Source organism: Heterodontus francisci, chromosome 18 (assembly GCF_036365525.1).
Source record: "Heterodontus francisci isolate sHetFra1 chromosome 18, sHetFra1.hap1, whole genome shotgun sequence".
Taxonomy (NCBI): domain Eukaryota; kingdom Metazoa; phylum Chordata; class Chondrichthyes; order Heterodontiformes; family Heterodontidae; genus Heterodontus; species Heterodontus francisci.
In genome coordinates, this window is record NC_090388.1 from 44,475,048 (window position 1) to 44,496,521 (window position 21,474).

General features: G+C 43.5%; 1 protein-coding gene across 1 annotated transcript in view; it reads left to right on the forward strand.

Moving 5' to 3' along the window:
• Positions 1-21,474, forward strand: part of kcnq1.2 (potassium voltage-gated channel, KQT-like subfamily, member 1.2) — a 1,015,894-nt gene that overhangs the window by 581,993 nt on the left and 412,427 nt on the right. The window lies entirely within an intron of this gene.

The following is a 21,474-nucleotide window of genomic DNA, read 5'->3' on the forward strand; positions in this document are numbered from 1 at the left end:
GGGGGAACACAGAGAGGCTGCAAAGAGATATAGACAGGTTAAGTGAGTGGGCAACAAGATGGGCAGATGGAATATAATGCAGGGAATTGTGAAGTTATTCACTTTGGTTGTAAGAATAGAAAAGCAGAATTTTTTTTAAAGGAGTGAAACTTATAAGTGTTGATGTTCAAAGAGACTTGGGGGTGCTTGTACAAGGGACGCAGAAAGTTACCATGCTGGTACAACAAGCAATTAAAAGGCAAATGGCATGTTAGCCTTTAATGCAAGAGGGTTGGAGTACAGGAATATGGAAGTATTGCTACAATTGTACAGCGTTTTGGTGAGACCACATCTGGAATACTGTTAGCAGTTTTGGTCTCCACATTTAAGAAAGAATATATTTGCATTGAAGACGATACAGCGAATGTTCACTAAATTGGTCCCTGGGATGAGGGGGTTGTCCTATGATGAGAGACTAAGTAAGTTGAGCCTATATTCTCTGGATTTTCTAAGAATGAGAGGCGATCTCATTGAAAGATACAAGATTCTAAAGGGGCTGGATAGGGTAAACACTGAGAGGTTGCTTCCACTGGTCGGGGAATCTAAAACACGGGGGCACAGTCTCAAGATAAGAGGCCGATCATTTAGGACTGAGATGAGGAGAAATTGCTTCACTCAAAGGGTTGTGAATCTTTGGAATTCTCTACCTCAGAAGGTTGTGGATGCTTCATCGTTGAATACGTTTAAGGCTGGGATAGACAGATTTTTGATTTCTCAGGGAATCAAGAGATCTGGCGAGCAGGCCGGAACGTGGATTTGAGGCCTAAGACGATCGTCTTAAATGGCAGAGCAGGCTCGATGGGCCATATGGTCCTGCACCTATTTCTTGTATACTTGTTCTTGTGTTCCGTGCAGACGAAGGTATCATCAGAAACATCAAGCCTGAGACTTGGGGTGGGTGTAACTCACAAAGCTTCAATTGCGATTTCATCTTTGCTGGTGGCAGGGTTTTCAAAGACCTACGTGGGAGTAGCTGCCCCATCACCATTTACGCTAATAATTAAAAAGTATGGGGTGAAGAGTTATATTCACCCCAATATGACGATCAAGGTGTACGTCGAAGCCATGGATGAGGTTTTCAGCCCTTCAGCCATAGTAGCCATTCCAAAAATCTGAAGATCGAGCTGTGGTGCATCTGACCCTCAAGACAGGGCTCACGGTGAGGGGGACCTTCCTGCTAGTAAACACTCTTGAGGACACTGTGCAGCGATTAGTCATCTCAAAGGTCCTGTCCTTTATCCCGGTGACCTCCTCCTCCCCCACCTTTGCCAACTGGGAGAGATGAGGTCAGGGATGGTGCTGATCCCGCTCTGCTTCATAGAAACCAGTCTCTGGCATGTGTTCGTCTTTCCGGTCCAATGTCTTTATGCAACTGGTGTGGGAGAAGGACGCAGAGGATGTGTTACAGTGGCGTAACAGACATGCTACATTAGGTCTGTTAATCAAGGATGGCATTGATGCAATAGTTGTAGATGACCTTGGTTCAGGAGATCAGGATGTAGCATCGGTTTGGGTGGAGATGAGGAAGAGGAGGGAAAGAAGTCACTAATGGGAGTGGTCTATAGGCCCCCTAACAGTAACCACAATGTAGGATGAATTATACAAGAAGAAATATTGGGTTTATGATAAAGGGACAGCAATAATCATGGGTGATTTTAATCTACATATAAACTGTAAAAATCAGATTGGCAATAGTAGCCTGGATGAGAAGTTCATGGAATGCTTTCAAGATAGTTTCTTGGAGCAGCATGTTCTGGTTATATTAGACTTGGTATTGTGTAATGTGACCGGATTAATTAATGACCTCAGAGTAAAGGCACCTCTAGGTAGCAGCGACCACAATATGATTGAATTTTACATCCAGTTTAAAAGAGAGAAGAGTGGTTCTAAGACCAGTATTTTAAACTTAAATAAGGGCAACTATGTGGGCATGAAAGCTGAGCTAGCTGAAGTGAACTGGGTTACCAGGTTAGGAGATAGATCAATAGAGAAGCAGCAGCAGACATTTAAGGGGATATTTCAGAATACTCAGAATAAGTATATTCCTACTGAATAGAAAAATTCTAAGGGGAGGACCCACCATCTGTGGTTAACTAAAAAAGTTAAGGAAAGCATCAAACTTAAGGAAAAAGCATATAATTGCACAAAGATAAGTGGCAGGTCAGATGATTGGTCAGAATATAAAGAATGGCAGAGAATGACTAAAAGGTTAATCAGGAGAAAGAAATTAGAGTATGAGTAGAAGCTAGCTAGAAATTTAAAAACGAATAGTGAGAGTTTCTATAGGTATTTAAAAAGGAAAAGAGTAAGTAAAGTGAGTGTTGGTCTTCTAGAGAGTGAGAATAGGGAGTTAATAGTAGATAATAAGGAAATGGTGGATGAAATGAACAAATATTTTTCTTCTGTCTTCAGTATAGCTTTAAATCAGGAGGTAGAAAGAAGAGAGGAACTTGCTGAAATTACAATCACCAGGGAAGCGGTACTGACCAAACTAATGGAGCTGTGGGCTGACAAGTCCCCGGGTCTTGATGGACTTCATCCCAGGGTCTTAAAAGAGGTGACTAATGAGGGAGTAGATGCGTTGGTGTTAATTTTTCAAAATTCACTAGATTTTGGAAAGGCTCCATCAGACTGGAAAGTAGCAAATATAACCCCTCTGTTCAAGAAGGGTGGGAGGCAGAAAACAGGTAACTATAGGCCAGTTAGCTTGACGCCTGTCATGGGGAAGGTGTTAGAATTGATCATTAAGGAGGTTATAGCTGGGCACTTAGAAAAACTCAAGGTAATCAAGAATAGTCAGCATGTTTTTGTGAAAGGGAAATCATGTTTAACCAATTTATTGGAGCTGTCTGAAGGAGTAGCATGTGCTGTGGATAAAGGGGAGCCCGTTGACATACTGTACTTGGATTTCCAGAAGGCATTTGACAAGGTGGCACATAAAAGGTTATTGCGCAAAGTAGGAGCTCATGGTGTAGGGGGTAACATATTAGGCATGGATAGAAGATTGGCTGGCTGGTTGGCAGAAAACAGAGAGTATGCATAAATGCACCAATTCTGATTGGCAGCATGTGATGAGTGGAGTCCCGCAGGGGTCTCTGCTGGGGCCTCAACTTTTTACAATTTATATCAATGACTTAGATGAGGGGAGAGATGGCATGGTAGCTAAATTTGCAGATAACACAAAGATAGGTAGGAAACTATGTTGTGAAGAGGACATAAGGAGGTTGCAGACTGATATAGATAGGTTGAATAAGTGGGCAAAAATCTGGCTGATGGAGTCTGATGTGGGAAAATGTGAAGTTGTTCACTTTGGCAGCAAGAATAAAAAAGCAGGGTATTACTTAAGCAGAGAACGATTGCAGAATTCCAAGGTACAGAGGGTTCTAGGTGTTCTAGTGCATGATTCACAAAAAGTTAGTATGCTTGTACAGCAAGTAATACAGAAGGCTAATGTAATGCTATCCTTTATTACAAGAGGAATTGAAAATAAAAGTAAGGATGTTATGCTTCAGTTATATAGGGCATTGGTGAGACCACATCTCGAATACTGTGTGCAGTTTTGGTCTTCTTATTTAAGGAAGGATGTAAATGCATTGGAGGGGGTTCATAGGAGCTTTACTAGATAGATACCTGGAATGAGCAGGTTGTCTTATGAGGAAAGGTTTGACAGACTGGGCTTGTTTTCACTGGCGTTTAGAAGAGTGAGGGGAGACTTGATTGAAGTATATAAGATCCTGAACGGTCTTGACAAGGTGGATGTGGAGAGGATGTTTCCTCTTGTGGGTGAGTCCAGAACTAGCAGGCATTGTTTTACAATTAGGGGTCGCCCTTTTAGGACAGAGATGAGGAGAAACTTTTTCTCTCAGAGGGTTGTGCATCTTTGGAACTTTCTGCCTCTGAAGGTGGTGGAGGCACGGTCGTTGAATAATTTTAAGGAGGAGATAGAATCAAAGGTTATGGGGGGGGGGGGGCGCAGATGGGAGTGTGGAGTTCAAAACGCAAACAGATCAGTCATGATCTTATTGAATGGCAGAACAGGCGCGAGGGGCTGAATGGCCTACTTCTGCTAATTTATTCTCTATCCAGCACCAGGCGGCCATCTATTGTGTCTTCTGGACGTTGGATGGTGTACATTGCCATGCCTGGTAAGGGAGTGGGACACATACAGAAAAACTGCCCTGCCTCTCGGCAGCCAAAACAACCCAAATAGCCAAGATTGGTGCTGCTGCCCCTCCCCCTCTCCTATTCACGCATCCGAACCCTTGGGCACACAGTCGGCACCGGCAGCCAATATCACCGCGGCCACTGGCAGGTGGAAGGAGCAGTCATGTGGAAGGAAGGCACATGCAAAGCAAGCACTTCGAGGCAAGCCCACCAGATAGCATGAGCCAGCCTGTGTGTGTCCCCATGCCTGTGAATGATCCTGTGTCTGACTCTGTGCCCGAGACCATGCTTTGGCAGAGCATTCACATCCCACAGCCAGGCTTGGGGGCAGGAGAGAGAGAGAGAGAGACGGAGGATGCGGTGCTGGAAGCCTCAACAGACACAGTGGTCTCCTTCACTCTGCATCCCTCCTGGAAAAGAAGGAAGCGCCTCTTTTCAGAGGTGAGGGAGAGCCCGGAGAATGGACATGCCTCCGTGGAAGAGGGGTCAGTGCCCCTCGTGGATCCTGCTGCCCCCATCCCAATGTGTTGTCAGCGGGGGTCGTCCATCCATCAGGAGGGTGATACAGATCCCTCTGTCCAGTCTGTACCCCCTGGGGAGGGTGGGAGGGAAGCCCTGCCTGAGGGAAGGGCCGAGGATCCACCAAGTATAATAAAGTCACATCACCGTGTCAGGCATCCTGGAGACTGAGACGGGCTAGGTTGATGAGGCTGAGCCCACCTTGTCATGTGCCAACATCCCCTCGACCTGCTTGACCTGGTCATGGATTCAAATAAAAGAGCCCCACATGCTGCAAAAGTGGTGGGGAAGGTGAAGGCCCCCTTTTCTCCATCTCTGACTTTGGCGCTGGGGGTACTGGTGCTGGGGATGGAGCTTTTCCCTGTGCCGCCGTACAGCCCAGTCAAATGGTGTGGGTTTCCGGCAGGAAGCATACTGCAAACATGTTGAGAAATCCACGGCATAGCTTTCTGCTGCCGTTGATGTTGAGGCTGGCTATAATTATCTTCAATGCAAGAGTATAGGTCAACCACCACCCACACCCTACTGAGAGGAGGGAGAAAAGTCACTCGTGATCCTCCATTCCCTCAACAGTCCAGTGAAGAATGCTTTGAGCCAGCTAACGCCCTTGCTCACATCCATGGTCTTTACAGCAAAGCGGATGGACCTGTTGTGCAGAGCAGTTCCAACCATCAGTCATGGTTAGGTGGACCTTGTCACAGTGACCCAAACTGCAGGCTAGAAATTCCCGGGGTTCTGCAAGGGGAAATGAGGGAGGATTCAGAAGGGAGCAAGAGAGCAGTATTTTCCTTTTGTATTTGTGAAAGCGCTGGAGTCAGGGTGATATAATGAATAGTTATAGTGAATATTAGTTGATAGCCTATCCCCAGAAATGGAGACAGAGAAGTTGAAGAAGGGAAGGGAAGAGTTGGAGATAGATCGTGCGAAGGTGAGAGAAGGGTGGAAATTGGAAACAAAGTTAATGAAATTTACCAGTGCAGGGCAAAAGCAGAAAGTGACACCGATATGTCATCAATGTATCGGAAGAAGAGGTGAGGGAGGAGCCTGAGTAGGACTGGAATAATGAATATTCCACATATCCCACAAAAAGGCTTAGCTAGGACCCATGCAGGCACCCATAGCATCACCTTTTATTTGGAGGAAGTGGGTGGAGTTGAAAGAGAAGTTGTTCAATGTGAGAACAAGTTCAGCCAGGCAGAGAAGGGTGGTGGTGGATGTGGACTGGTTGGGCCTCCATTCTTGGAAAATGCGGGCTGCCCTCAGACCATCCTAGTGGGGGATGGAGGTGTAGAGGAATTGGATGTCCACGGTGAAGAGGAGATGGTGAGGGCTGGGAAACTTGAAACTGTTGAAGTGGCGGAGGGCATCTGAAGAGTCACAGATGTAGGTGGGAAGAGACTGGACAAGGGGAATAAAATAGAGCCTAAATAGGAAGAAATCATTTCAGTGGTGGAGGAACAGGCTGAAACAATGGCTCTACCAGGCCAGTTTTATTTGTGTATTTTGGGAAGGAAGTAGAAGCGGGCTGTAGGGGATTGGGGAACTAGGAGGTTGGAAGCCATGGAGCAAATATCTCCAGAGGAGAAGAGCAGTGAGTCCTGGACACAATGGCTTGATGTTTGGTTGTGGGGGCATGGTCCAGGGGGAGGTAGGAGGAAGTGTCAGAAAGTTGATGTTCAGCCCCTGCTAGGTAGAGGTTGGTACGCTAGACAACAAAGGCACCCCCTTGTTAGCAGGTTTGATGACGATGTTAGGCTTGGACCTGAGAGAACGGAGTGCAGCAAGTTCAGAGGGAGATAGGTTAGAGTGAGTGAGGGGAGCAGGGAAATTGAGATGGCTGATGTAACGCCAGCAGTTCTCAATGAAAAGATCGAGGGAAGGTAAGAGGCCAGATGGAGGGGTCCAGGTGGAGGCAGAATATTAAAGACGAGTAAAAGGGCCCGCCAAGCAGGGGATGACTCTGGCCAAAGAGTTGACGGGGAGGCAACGGAAGAAGAGCTCAGCGTCATGCCGAGCTCAAAATTCATTGAGGTGGAGTGTAAGCGAATGAAACTGACGCTTTTTCTGAGGACCGATTGTTCAGACTCAGAAAGGGGAGTGTCAATGGGTATCATGAATACATGGCAAGGGGCAAGATTCGAAGAAGAGATGGGGTTAGAGGGCAGGGAATAGGAAGAAGGATCCAGAGGGAGCGGCAAGGTCATTGAAATGACACATGACACAGAGAATTCTGAAAAAGAGGATTACGATAATGATGTATCAGAACAAATTATACTTGTTATGATGGTGCTTCTATATATTTTGTTGAGTATTTTTTGAGGACTCATGTATTTTAGAATTATGGACATTGTTTTATTTAGGAAAACTCAAAAGGATCCGTGGATGTTTTTTTCACTGGGGTCATTGAAAGGACACTGAGAGGTCTTGTTTGAAAACAACATTTACTGGACGTCACCAGATAAATACCCAGCAGGGGCTTTTTGACTTGGGGGAGATATTTACAGAGAAGTGACAGGTCACGGGTTATAGGGGTCAGGAGGCTTGACTCTTGAGATATTATTTTTGGTTTCACGTTGAACAGTGTGTTGGGGTGTGAACTGTTTTGAAGGTAGTTGGAGAAAACCAGCCAAGAGAGCAGTCACCATCAGCACCCTCTTCCATCTCTTTGTGAACTTCCTGAGTATCAGGTGTAAGAAATAGAGAAACTGATGCTGCATTTCTCCTAAAAAGCCTGCCAGAAACCCCTGTTGTTGCATATCTCCTGGACAGCCTGCCAAACGGATCTTCAACGTCGCCTGAAAAGAACTGTTCTAGAAAGATCCCAGTGACAGCTGTCTCCAAGTATTTGGGATGCCAAACCAAAAAGGGACAACTGCCATCTTTCCATTTCTTTTCTTTTTTCTTCAAGAAATAGCAAGTATTTGGCCAAAGTATTCTTTTTCATCTTTTTTTTGTAACAGAGCTCTAAAGAGAAAATCTCTATTTTTTAGGTTAACCGGTGTGTGTGTGGGGCTAAGGTAAAAGGGAATGTTCATATTTCACTCTGTGTGTTAGTGCTTTGCTTCCTTACTGATTATGTCTTGTTTTCTAATAAACTGATAATTTTGTTGTTTATTAAAGAAACCTGGTTGGTGTATATTATTCTGGGCTAGAGTAGAGTCTATAATTGACTGTATCGGTAACTGGGTAAACATTTAAATATATGTTGTGACCTGTGGAGAAGTGGAACTACCTCCCACCTCAGTCGTAACATACTGGTCACAAGGAATTTTTAGTCATGTGATGACTGTGTTAGTTGCAGATTCATTTAACTGTGCAGTGCTGGGTGGTGTTTGCAGTTTGACAGCATGCAACAGATAGGTTAAAATCTTACCATGATTCACTAAGTAGTGAGGATAGATGCAAGGTTAAGAAATATAAAAGTACTGCTTGCTTTAGATTTGGTAATAACACATTGAGGTCACTAAAGAGAATTGTAATTCCATGTAAAGTAGCTGGAGTACGCCATTTTATAAGTACTGATGTAGTCTCTAGTGAGATACCTATGCTGTTGAGTAAACCTTCTATTAAAAAGGGCAGAAATGAAACTAACATGGAGCATGATTAGGCAATTATTTTTAGGAAGTCAGTGCATCTGCAGTTTACCCAGTCAGGACATTATTATATCTCCTTAACAAAACTTGATGTTTCTCATCAGAGTGTTAGACAAGTATTAACGGCATCAGATGATAAGAATCAGAGAAAAAAAAACAAATTGTCTTAAAGTTACATAGATAATTTGCTCACCCTACTTGTGAAAGGTTAAAAATCTTGCTAAATATGTAGGTGTGGTTGATGAAGAGTATACAAGTATAGAAGAGATTAGTAAGAAGTGTCAAATCTGTAAAAAGTATCGGAGGACGCTGCCACATCCTATTGCAAGCCTTCCATTGGCACGTGTCTTTTTAACGAGGTAGTGCTATGGATCTATAGGTATGGGACAAGACAGAAACATTTTCATTCTACGTTTTGCAGACCTGGTGACCAGATTTAGTCTTTCTACAATAATACATAGTAAGGACAAAAGGGTGATTATGGACAAAATCATGGAGAAATGGACACGGCCCACCCCAGACTTGGAGCACCAGCAAAGTTTATGACTGAGAATGGAGGGGAATTTGCCAGTGACAAGTTCAGAGACATGTGCGAAAACATGAACATCATGGGAATAAATACCACAGCTGACTTTCAGCTGTGGTATTTATTACTCAAACTCTGAGCAGCTGATAGAAGTAATTGAGGCACCTTGTACTTCAAGTGCTCATGTGTTTTCTGATGTAAGTTCTGAGGAACAGAATTTGGTAGATCAAGGGTGAGATAGTGGTAATGTGAGTGATCATGATACACAGATCAGAGCTATCACATCCAAAGGCCAATTGCCCAAAGTGGGTACTCGGATAAGATATTCCAGAGGCACCCAGTGAATGGAGGGATGCACCAGTTGTGGAACGTGCAGGGATATCTACTGGCAAGTTTAAATATTGGTTGATTGTTCAGGGTAATGGTCAAGAAGCGAGGTCCATGGATTGGCAGAATGAGGTGAAAGATGGGAGAGTAAGGAAGCGCAGCACAAATACTGATAGTGGGTCCGGAAATGACTCTTGCATTAGAAAACTACCACGTACTGGAGAATGATCTCCGATAGTGCGAGAGGGTGATCTCGCAGCAGTAGTCCTGATGGATATAAGAGTGCAAGTAGAGGCCATAGTTTTAATGGATTACACAATGAAATAAAGGACACAGAACAGTCTTAGACCAGAACTAGAAACAGATGTCCTCACAATCATGAAGTTTTAGTGGCTGTCAATAAACTTGAGGTTAACTAATGAGAGGCAAAACAAAGGGCGTTAGGTACTTGGAGAGAGTTTGGAGTTTATTCTGAGGTACCAGATAAGGGACAAACAGCTTTGTCAAATAGATGGATTTGTACTGAAAGCCTTTGCGGATGGGACTTAAGGCGAAGCTAGTTGCTATGGGTTTTATCGAGCGACTGGTAATCGGAATGTTAGAGTGGACTCTCCCACAGCTGGAAAAGTAACCTTGAAAATACTTTTAGCTCTTTTGGTCACATAGGGCTGAATTTTACCGGCCCCTCGATGCCACGGGTCTCAGTGCGGGGGCCGTTAAAATGTAGCGGGGAGAGGCCCGCCTCGACCTACGACGGCGAGAAGGGTCCGCCTCATATTATCGGCAGCAGGGGGACCTCGATGCGGCACCCCCCCCCCCCTGCTGCCTGGCAGCGGGCCCTTCATTTACATATTCAAATGACCATAAATGAGATGCTTAATAAACTTACCTGCAGATGGCTGACGTCCCACGCCGATTTTACGGCCTCCGTTCGGTTTTCGCACACCTTTGGAACTCTGCACGGAGTTCCAAGGAGAGAACCTGATGGGGAGGGGGAAGGAATAAAATTTTCAGGGCAGGAGGGGTGGAGGAGTGGGGAAAACATTTATTATTGGCAGTGGGGATGGTGGGAAGGGGTTGAGGGTCAAAGGGAACAAATGTCGGAGTGGGGGGAGAGTTCGTGATACTAATAAAATTTTATCATGGCGGTAGAGGGCAATTAATGTATGATTTACCCATTGGGGGGTGGGAGACGAGATTTAGAGTTGAAATAAAATTTTATTTTTATTTCCTGGAGACCGGGACCTTTAAATATTAAAATGTTACTGAAGGGCTTGAAACCTTTTAAAAATAGCGCCAGCGTCTGTGCAGTGGCGTCAGACGCCGTTGCCGGAGACGCGGCGGAAGCCCCTACACGTCATTGGGGGCGGCCGCTCTGCCCTCACTATGTAAATAAGACCCCGCGTGAAATATCGTGGGGGCTCCTCGGCGGCCCTTCTGTGTCAGAAGGCCGCCAAGTTGAAAGCATGCCACCGAGGAATGCGGTGCGCGATCAAAATTTGGCCCATATTCATGGGACTGTAGATCAAGTGACATAAAAGCTGTGTTTCTGCAGGGCGATATTTTTCAAAGAGACGTGTTTCTGAAACCATTCAAAGAGGCAGCAGATGCAGAAGAAAACTATGGAAACTAAACAAATTTGCTTGAATGAAACTTTCAGGGTGTGGTATTTTTTGGTAATATCTGTTTTGCTGAAAATAGGTTAAGTTCAACTAAAAGCAGATCCTGCAATGTTTTATATCATAAAGAAAAACTTTCAGGCATCTTCATGATGCATGTTGATTTCTTATGGGGTGGTACTGTGGAATTTGAGAAATGTATTAGTAGTGAGTTTAGGGTAGAATTAAAAAATGGGAGTCAGGCTTGTGAGGCTTTTAAATGTATTGGTTCAGATATTAAGCAGAGTAGGTCTAGAATGACTTTAAATCAACAATCTGCTTTAGAGAGTGTTACTTCCATCCCAGTTAATCGTGCTAGGTCATCACGTTACATCTAAAGAAGGGACAGAGCAATTACGAAGCTTGATTGGTCAGTTGTATTGATTGGGCACTCAGACTAGACCAGATGCTCATTTTGATGTATTGGATTTAAGTACTATGATGAAACATCCTAAAGTAGAGAATGTTTGTTTCTGAAAGGCAAATAAAAAATTTTTAAAAATAAATCTGGAGAAATGCATACTTAAGTTCACAACCCTAGATGACCCAAAGACCATGAAACTAGTCATTTTTAACAATGCTTCACATGCTAATCTTCCTTATGTGTATTTGAGTGCAGCTGCTTTCATAATATTTCTTGGTGAAAATGGGAAATGTTGTCCTTTAGCTTTTTAAAAAATTTATTCTTGCGATTAGTGTCGCTGGCAAGGTCAGCATCTATTGCCCATCCCTAATTGCCCTTGTGAACCACATTCTTGAACTGGTACAGTCCATGTGGTGTAGGCACACCCAGTTTGATGTTAGGAAAGAATGGCAATATAGTTTTAAGTCACGATGGTGTGTGACTTGGAGGAGGACTTGCAAGTGGTAGTGTTCACATGAATCTGTTGCCCTTGTCCTTCTAAGTGGTAGAGGTCACAGGTTTAGAAGCTGCTGATGAAGGAGCAATGACAAGTTGCTGCAGTGCATTTATAAATGATGCACACTGCTGCCACTGTGCACTAGCAGTGAAGGGAATGAATGTTTAAGGTGGTGGATGGGGTGTGGATCAAGTCGGCTGCTTTGTCTTGGATGGTGTGGAGCTTCTTGAGGGTTGTTGGAGCTGCACTCATCCAGGCAAGTGGAGAGTATTCCATCACATTCCTGGCTTGTACCTTGTAGATGGTGGAAAGGCTTGGGGAGTCAGGAGGTGAGTTAATTGCCACAGAATTCCCAGTGTCTGACCTGCCCTTGTAGCCACAGTATTTATATGGCTGGTCCAGATAAAGTTTATGGTCAATGGTAACCCCCCGGGATGTTGATGGTGGGGATTCAGCAATCGTATTGCAGCTGAATGTCCAGGGGAGATTGTTAGATTCTGTCTTGTTGGAGATGGTCATTGCCTGGTACTTGTGTGGCACGAATGTTACTTGCCACAATATCAGCCCAAGCCTGAATGTTGTCCAGGTCTTGCTGCATGCCGGCACAGACTGCTTCAGTATTTGAGGAGTCATGAATGGTACTTAACAATGTGCAATCATCAGCGAACATCCCCACCTCTGACCTTATGTTGGACTGAAGATCATTGATGAAACAGCTGAAGATTTTTGGGCCTAGGACACTACCCTGAGAAACTCGTACCGCGATGTCCTGAGGCTGAGTTGATTGGCCTCCAACAACCATCTTCCTTTGTGATAGGTATGATTCCATCCAGTGGAGAGTTTTCCCTTTGATTGCCATTGACTTCAACTTTGCTAGGTCTCCTTGATACTACACTCAGTCAAATGCTGGCTTGATGCCAAGGGCAGTCACTCTCACCTCGCCTCTGGAATTCAGCTCTTTTGTCCATGTTTGGACTAAGGCTGTAGTGATGTCTGGAGCCAAGTGGCCCGGGCAGAACCCAAACCGAGCATCTGTGAGCAGGTTGTTGCTGGGGCAGCTAAGAAAATCAAGGTTGTTAAAAGTACTTTAGCTGCTGAAACACTGGTTCTTGTCAAGGAAGTGGATAGGGGATTTTATTTGTCAAATATTTTAAGTGAGATTCTGTCCAAGGGGTCTACTGAAGGTAGTATATCCATTGAATGTTATGTAGATAATCATTCATTGTGGTATAATATACACTATGAAAAGTGTAACTGAGAAAAGGTTATGGATTGACCTTGCTAGCTTGAACAAATGTTGGAAAGAAAGGAAATCTCTAAAACTAAATGGGTGGATGCAAGTCATCAACTGTTTTGCAAAAAGAAATGCATGTGCAAAGAAATTGTTAGGGGTTCTAGGACTGTAATGTAATACTTTGAACAGAATATGGAGATTTTTGATTTAATTTGTTTTGAAGTTTTAGTTGTGCATATTAACTCTAATTATTATTTAAAAACAGAGAAGACAATCAATAATAAATTATATACAGTTGGTGGGCATTCACTTGAGCCCTCTATGAATAGATACAGGTTAAAACCATGGTTAAGTTAGGAGGTATATGCTTGTAATGTGTAACTCTAAATAAATATAAAAGTATGTAAAGATTGGCTCCAATTCTATCCTTCACCAACTGGCTTTCTGGAATAGAACATCAGACTCCCCTATTTGGAACAGCAAGATGACATTCCGATTTTCTATTGGGCTCCTCGGACAGGCATGTATGTTCTGCATATACAAGTCTTGGTATCCTGCCCTGATCATTTTAATGACCCCGTTCCCCACCCTTGATCCCTTGATCGTAGTGGTCGGTTTACTGACAGTGGTATGTAACTGAATTTTAAAATCTGATATTTTGACATTCATTCTGAAGGAGAAAGTAATTGTGGTACTTCCATCCTAAAGTACTCCCCCAGTTAAAAACAGCTCCCTAAAATGTTACAATATGACAGCCCTGAATTTTTATGGGTGTTTCTACTAGTCACCCAGCATAACTCCAGCAGCTCTTTAAAGAAACAACGATTCTCAGCCATTTATACTGTGCCCTTGGGAGATTCTCCCGGTCTCCCACTCTAAATGCCATGGGAGACCAGTACAGAGTTTCAGGCCTTTGGTATCTGCAGTTGGTGGCAGTGGGAAGCAACATGTGGGTGGGTGCTGGATACAAACTTAAATTTGCTTGTGCTACCCCTGTCTATGAACAGCTTTGTACCACTCAAGTACCAGCCAAGGACACAAATGCTTTTTTTGGCCATTTTCTTCTACAAAATATAATAGATATACTTCCAGACTAGAATCTGCAATTATTTGTAAATTGAAAGCATGTGTTTCAGAATAAGTCAGCTACTTGTCTCCTGTAAAAAATAATTGAGCGGAAGGGACTCTCCATTATGGAAAATAAACATTTTTATTTGTACCATACTTTGCTTACCAACCCTTTTTAATCTATGTGGTGAACCACCAGACAATTACTCAGTCTGCTGCCTCTCCCTTTAGCAATTTTATTTTACTACTTTTCAGATGTTTGGAGTTTTGCCATTAGCAACATTTTATTTGTAAAAGTAAATCTCAACAAAATATGACTAACTTTTTAATATGCATTTGACTTTTCCTATGTGTCACCCTGGACTTTTAAAATATTTAGCTTAGATATTGAGTAATTATAGCATAATTAGAGGAATTCACTTTGAGGTGCTATAATGCTCACTAATGTGAGCATGCTGTGTTCACATTATAATGGATACAGTTATTAAATAAGGGCACGTTACCTGTACAATATATTGTAATTCCCTCAAAGCCTTTAGGATTCAGTAATTCCTCCAACTCACTTGAGTTGATTATGTTGGAACTGACTGTTTAAACAAGATTTTTAAATGATAAACCGAGAACCCTCCACACAATAAAATGATATTAAAGTTAATTATGTTTTTTTATAATTTGAATTCCTTTTATAAATCAAACAATGTTCCGAGGGACTTGCTTTTCCATCACTTCTTCTGGTCTGTTTCCTTTCCTCACTGTGAGCTAAATTTCCGGACGTAGAATATTTTCAGAAAAAATTTACGGGTCTGTAACACAGTTGTTAGAGCAATGGACCTCCTGGGTCAATTTTCTGGAAGATGACCAATTAGCAGGCTGCCTATGGGTTCACCATCCAACTGGGGACAGCAGGCGGGTTGACGAGGAGGGAGGACCAATCAGTGCACCAGCAGCCTTCACAGCAGCTGGTGTGTCAGTGTGCTGCTGAGGTGAAAGCCTCAATGGAGAATGGAGCTAAATGGCTGCGAGAAAAGGCTGAGGGAACCGGCAACCGTCACTGCACCCTGAGTCTCCAGGAGCTGCTCTTGCAATGGCAAGCATCTGCCTGCAGATGTCCTCAGGCTGTTGTTCGCGTCATTTAAACAGTCAGGTTGCATCTTACTTTCATTCCCCTCCAACCTCCCTCTTTGCAGCTGCCTGCTATGAGTAGCTGAGATTCTGACAGAGGTTGAGGCCCATGTGACGTTATCAAAATTGCATTGCCCTTGGAAACTTGCTACTAAATGCCTATGTAACAAGCTTAATTGGCTTCCTGCCACTGCTGGGCAGGTTGCTGTCACGACACAGAAAGCACCTCCAGGAAATTTGGAAGGAGATGGGAACCGGCACAATGTACTTTCCCCGATTTTTGCTCATTCCCCCACCTCCAAGCCCACCTACAAGGGCCTGGTGAAAATTCTGTGTGTGTGGGTGTGTGTGTGTGTGTATATTTATATTGTGATGTATTCTGTTATTAACTGATAATTATTTCACTCCGTTTTCAAGTTTAATTGATAAAACAACTCTTGAGTTTGATGTTCACTTTGATAATACTGAATTTGGTGAAATTAAAACATTGCTGCAAATAATCACTGAAAATCACTAGTAATGTGACTGACTAGTTTATTCTTTAGAAAGGCAGTAAATTTATATTTCCTTGATTCAGAATTGCACTATTTCCTTGTATTATACAGTAAATGCCTAAATCATATTGCTTTATATAATGTGGTGTATTAGATATTAGTTCAAATCATATTATTCAATTGCATAGAAGCAGCCATTTGCGAATGGTGACTGCAGGTGTTGCCAAACAATGAAATAAATCTGGCCATAAATAGAATAGAGCATCCTGTTTATATTGACCTCAATTTTGCAGTCAACACTGAAGCAACAGTGCTTACTTCTGACCCCAATGCTACTCACAGAGATTTAGCGGGCTAGAGAGTGTTGAATGGCTCTATCCCAATGTCACTTTCAACAGGGCAAGCAACAGACTGGCTGATGAGACAATCAGATTGAAGAATTCTAATCAACAGAAAAGCAGGAAGTAAAAAGCATGGAATATAATGCACATTTTAATCATTATACAGAAAGCAAAATAAAGATAGGGATATACACATGTGATTAAGGGAGAAGCTGAAATAAAATAAATAAACCTAAAAGCAATAATTTTTAAATACACTTCTGAGGGAATTAGATTCCACACTTGTAAAATTAACTTTTCAGGGCCAGAGAGGTTGTTCAACCGTTTAAAAACTCAGTTACTCCTGATTGAACAAGGCATAATATTTTCATTAGTTTTTAGTGAGAATAGTGTGCAATGACTTGAGGTTCATGTCAAATCAGTGATTCTTTGTTGATTGCATCTGCAAAGACTGCAACAGCACACCCTTTATTGAGGCTGGGAAACCCGTAAGTAATGGTTTCCCAAGCATAGCTACAGGACGTCTTTAAATATTTTTCTGTAGGTTTCCTGCCCACAGCCAGCTGGTTGACAGACTGGCTGCTTGTCAGGCAGGAAATATTGCAGTGCAAGGCCGCAGCCGAGCTGGGATGAGACCAGGAATGGGTGCGTTGGGACAGATTGTGGGTGGAGAGTGGTGGTCTGGGGCTCAGATTGCAGGGAATGGGTCCTATTGTGGGGTCCAATGGTAGGATGTCCAATCGTGGGGTGGTTCTCATCCTTGGTGGGGGGGGTGGGGGTTGGGAACAGATGGTGGTCAGAGATAGAAGATGGTTGAGGAAGCAGATAGTGATCAGCAGTCAAAGTTGTTGGTAGGGGGCTTCAAAACATGGTTAGAGCAGGGGGGTGTTTGGTGTTTCTGATTGTGGGTGGGGGAGCGGACTGATCGCTTGGGGTGGTGGTGTATATCGGTTAGCTTGTTGGGCCTGGAGGAAACATTCCTGCTCCTCCTGGCCCACAAGAAATGCTACAAAGGCACTTACCTTATGGATTTAGCCCTTTTCACTGTCTTTCATCTGCCAGGTTCCCCGAGGACAGGAAATCCTGGTCAACTATGGTTAAAAATAGAACCATTGTTAAAATGAATGTATGCAGCCTCATTAAAATATTTGACCAATCTCCCTCCTGCAAGTGAATTGATCCCCCGCTGCTTGCTCTGTCCGTTAAAACTGGGCAGGTTCAAAATGTGTCGGGTTCCTATTTCAGCTTTGTAACCTCCCACCCAAATCAAATCCATCTGTTTTTGTAGGTTGCAGTCCCACCCACCAGCCCCCTCCACCAGCAATGCCCCTCCCCCCACCCCCCAAACTATTTGGGTAACATTCTCTTTGCCTTTTTCCTGTCTACTCTTTTTAAAACTTATCAGTGGGGCTGCCAGTTGAATTGAATATATTGGTCATGGTATTAATCCATCAGCCTGAATCAGGGAATGATGTACTGGTCAAACAGCCTATTCTTATTTCTGAATTCCTTCTCTGCAACAGGTATAATGAAGACTTAACATTTGGTTTCGTATAACATAAGCTATGCAGGCACTCAGCGAATGCAATCACTCTTAACTTCTGCTTCAATTCACATAAAGAGCAGGAAAGATGACATTGTTTCAACCTGTGGTAGCTTTAATGTCTCTCAGTTGCTAACCCCAAGGTACCCAGATCAAAGCTTAGACTAATGAAACTGTGCCGGAAATTTACCGGGCCATTGAGACTGAGTTCAGAAGCGTGTTGCAGGCGGTGGGGGGAGGGGGAGACAGTCGTAAAAAGGGAGCAGACCCAATTTGGCCACAAGACTGATATCTTGACATTGTTTCTGGATTTTACCAAAGGCAGGAACCATGGAGGATGAACTTCTGACATAGAGGCAACAGGACAACAATTAAGGTAGCTGAAAGGCTTATTAACTCTGATTTTACGGGGCGTTTTGGATTTTATAAATGGTGCCCAGGACCACAGGCTTCAGAGCCCTGCCTGGTTGAACAAGGCAGCTAGGAAGCGGGTGACAGCAAAGAAGTGGGGGATAAGTGCTGGCTCTCTAATGAAGTCATTTGGAGAGTCAGCATTTGGTGGCAGATAGGGTGATGTGCAAAGGGAACTGCCAGACATTGGCAGAAGTGGAGAGAAAGTGCCAGGAGTGTGGGGACGTGTGGTCAGGGTCATACAGGCACTTGCCTCGAGGAGAGAACTCAGGGACAGGTTTGGGGAGGTGGGGTGCATCCTGTTAGAAGGCCCACAAATCAAAGAGGGTAACTTTCCATGGGCCTCATTCACCCAGGCCTTCTGGTGTGCACGGTGCAGAGGGCATGACAACAGCCATGTACATGCAGAAAAGCTTATCCCCAGGAGAGAATCCACTGCCCAAGGCTGAACTTTGTCCAAATGTCCAAGCAGCAGTATCAGCGAAGACTGCAACTCTCCAGGGAGGCCATCACTGATCTCTGCGCCGTGCTGCAGGATGGGCTGAGACCCATAGGGTTAGGTGGACACCCAATTGCATTGGCCCTGAAGATCAACGTGGCTTTCAACTTCTGTGCCTCTGGCTCCTTCCAGGGATCCACCGGGGACATGTGTGGGATGTCCCAGTCTGCAGCCCATCAGTGCATCAAGGAGATGAAGAATGCCATTTTCAAGAGGGCCGGTGACTATTTGCACTACTGCACTGATCTGGAAAGTCAGATGGAGAGGTCCATTGGGTTCAGGGATTCCCCCAGGTGCAAGGTATCATCAACTGCACACATGTGGCCATTAAGGCTCCCATGGACAAGCCAGCGGCCTTGATCAACAGAAAGGGCTTCCATTCCATCAATGTCCAACTGGTCTGTGTCCAAAGAAAGCAGATACTAACATACATACAGACATACGAGCTAGGATCAGGAGTAGGCTATTCGGCCCCTCAAGCCTGATCTGCCATTCTATAAGATCATGGCTGATCTGTTTGCAGAGTCAACTCCACTTTCCTGCCTACCCCTGATACTCTTTGACATCTTGTTTGTCAAGAATCTGTCTACTTCTGCCTTAAAAACATCCAACGACCTGCCTGCACAGCTCTCCAGGGAAGAGAATTCAGCCATCTCACGACCTTCTGAGAGAAAAAATTTCTCCTCATCTCTGTCCTAAATGGGAGACCCTTTATTTTTAAACTGTGCCCCCTAGTTTTAGTCTCTCCCACAAGGGGAAACATCCTTTCAACATCCAACTTGTCAAGTCCCCTCAGGATTTTAAATGTTTCAATAAGATCACCTCTCATCCTTCTAAACTCCAATGAATACAGACCCAACCTGGCCAACATTTCCTCATAAAATAACCCTCTCATCCCAGGAATCAGTTGAGTGAACCTTCTCTGAACTGCTTCCAATGCAATTATGTCCTTTCTTAAGTAAGGAGACCAAAACTGTACACAATACTCTAGATGCGGTCTTACCAATGCCCTGTACAACTGTGGCAAAATATCTCCACTTTTATATTCCATTCCCCTTGCAATAAACAACAACAATGCTTTTGCCTTCTTAATCACTTGCTGTTCCTACATATGAACTTTTTTGTGCTTCATGTATTAGGTCACTCTGCATCTCAGAGTTTTGCAATCGCCATTTAAATAATAAGTTGCTTTTCTATTCTTCCGGCCAAAGTGGACAAGTTCATACTTTCCCACATTATACTCCATCTGCCAAATCTTTGCCCACTCATTTAATCTATCTATATCCCTTTGCAGACTCCTTTTGTCCTTTTCACAACTTATTCTACTACATATTTTTGTGTCATCAGCAAATTTAGCAACTATACATTCTGACCCTTCATCCAAGTCATTGAGACCCCAGCATTGATCCCTGTGGCACTCTGCTAGTTACATCTTGCCACCCTGAAAACGATCCATTTATGCCTACTGTCAGTTTCCTGTTAGCTAACCAATTCTCTCCCCATGCTAATATGTTACCTGCCTATACCATAGGCTCTTATTTTGTTTAGTAACCTTTGATGTGGCACCTTGTCAAATGCCTCTGGAAATCTAAGTACACCACATCCACAGGTTCCCCTTTATTCAAGTTGCTTGTTACTTCCTCAAAGAACTCTAATAAGTTAGTCAAACATGATTTCCCTTTCACAAAACCATGTTGACTCTGCCTCATTGCATTGAGATTTTCTAAATGACCTGCTCTAACCTCCTTAATAATAGATTCTAGCATTTTCTCAATGACAGATGTTATGCTAACTGGTCTGTAGTTTCCTGCTTTCTGTCTTCCTCCTTTCTTGAATAGTGGAGTTATATTTGCTATTTTCCAATCTGTTGGGACATTTCCAGAATCTATGGAATTTTGGAAAAATAAAACCAATGCATCCACTATCTCAGAAGCCACTTCTTTTAAAACTCTAGGGCAAAGGCCATCAGGATCTGGGGACTTGTCAGCTTTTAATTCTAGTAATTTTCTCAGTATCCTTGCCCTAGTGATGGTAATTATTTTAAGTTCCTCCCTCCCTTTCAACTTCTTGATTCACAATTATTTCTGGGATATTATTTGTATCTGCTACAGTGAAGACAATGAAAAAAATCTGTTCAATTCCTCCGCTATTTCCTTATTTTCCAATAGTAACTCACAGACTCACTCTCTAGAGGACCAACACTCACTTTACTTACTCTTTTCCTTTTTAAATACCTGTAGAAACTCTTACATTTTATAGTTCTAGCTAGCTTTCTCTCTTACTCTAATTTCTCTCTCATTATTTTTAGTCATTCTTTGCTGTTTTTTATATTCTGTCCAATCTCCTGACCTGCCACTACTCTTCACTGAATTGTACGCTTTTTCTTTCAATTTGATGCTATCTTTAACTTCCTTAGTTAGCCATGGATGGTGTGTCCTTCCCATAGAATCTTTCTTTCTCACTGGAATGTATCTTTGCTGAGTTATGAAATATTTCCTTAAATGTCTGCCACTGCATCTCTACTGACCTATCCCTGAATCTAATTTCCCAGCTTATTTTAGCTAGCTCTGTCTTCAAACCCTCATAATTACCCTTATTTAAGTTTAAAGCACCAGTTTTCGATCCAGTTTTCTCACCCTCAAGCTGAATGTGAAATTTAATCATATTGTGATCACTACTACCTAGGGACGGCTTCCAGGTTACCTTTGCCAATCTGATTCGTCCAATCTATCTGTAGATTAAAATCACCCATGATTATCGCCATACCTTTCTCACAAGCCCCCATTATTTCTTCCTGTATACCCTGTCCTACAGTGTGATTACTGTTAGGGGGCCAGTTGTGTGCATGGTTCCCAGGAAGCAGCCACAATGCTTATGTACTTTGGCAGTCCCAGGTCCCACCACTTTTCCAGCCCCCCACTCACCTTCAGGGATGGATAATTGGAGACAAGGGCTACCCACTAAAGACATGGCTGCCCATGCCTGTGAGGAACCCATGCATGGACGCAGAGAAGAAGTACAACACCTGCCACAGGTTAACACAAGTGACCATCAAGCAGGCCATTGACCTTCTGAA